Source organism: Anomaloglossus baeobatrachus, chromosome 2 (assembly GCF_048569485.1).
Source record: "Anomaloglossus baeobatrachus isolate aAnoBae1 chromosome 2, aAnoBae1.hap1, whole genome shotgun sequence".
Classification (NCBI taxonomy): Eukaryota; Metazoa; Chordata; class Amphibia; order Anura; family Aromobatidae; genus Anomaloglossus; species Anomaloglossus baeobatrachus.
The window spans coordinates 651,467,826-651,468,586 of record NC_134354.1 but is presented as its reverse complement, the minus strand read 5'-3'; positions in this window follow the sequence as shown (position 1 = coordinate 651,468,586).

Genomic DNA, 761 nt, shown 5'->3' with positions numbered 1-761 from the left:
TCAGCGAGCTGGACATTTCATTCTGTGAATCCCCCTGACTGTGTGTGTCCTGTTGGGACCCGGTCGCTCTCAGCCCTTAGCCACATTGAGGCCTATTTTAGACCCATGGTAAGGTTTTAATATTAGAGAGTGTAGGTACTATCCCAACTGGGTACACCTTGGCGTTGGTGGGATAGCTTTATGCTTTTTTTGATCAAAAACAGTGTTTACTAAGTACCCTATGTTTATATGCACTATGCTTTTATTTAGTTACAGCAGGGTATTTTTTCACAATTTTTTCCTTGGTTTCTCTTTGTCTCATGGCCAGTGTGAACATGGTCTCACAAGTACCATGTATACCATCTCATACTCCGGCTCACTTTTTTGTTTTTATGTAGTTTTTTTGTATTCAGTACAAACAGGGAGTGGCCCCCTTCTCAGCGAGCTGGACATTTCATTCTGTGAATCCCCCTGACTGTGTGTGTCCTGTTGGGACCCGGTCGCTCTCAGCCCTTAGCCACATTGAGGCCTATTTTAGACCCATGGTAAGGTTTTAATATTAGAGAGTGTAGGTACTATCCCAACTGGGTACACCTTGGCGTTGGTGGGATAGCTTTATGCTTTTTTTGATCAAAAACAGTGTTTACTAAGTACCCTATGTTTATATGCACTATGCTTTTATTTAGTTACAGCAGGGTATTTTTTCACAATTTTTTCCTTGGTTTCTCTTTGTCTCATGGCCAGTGTGAACATGGTCTCACAGGTTCCATGTATACCATCTC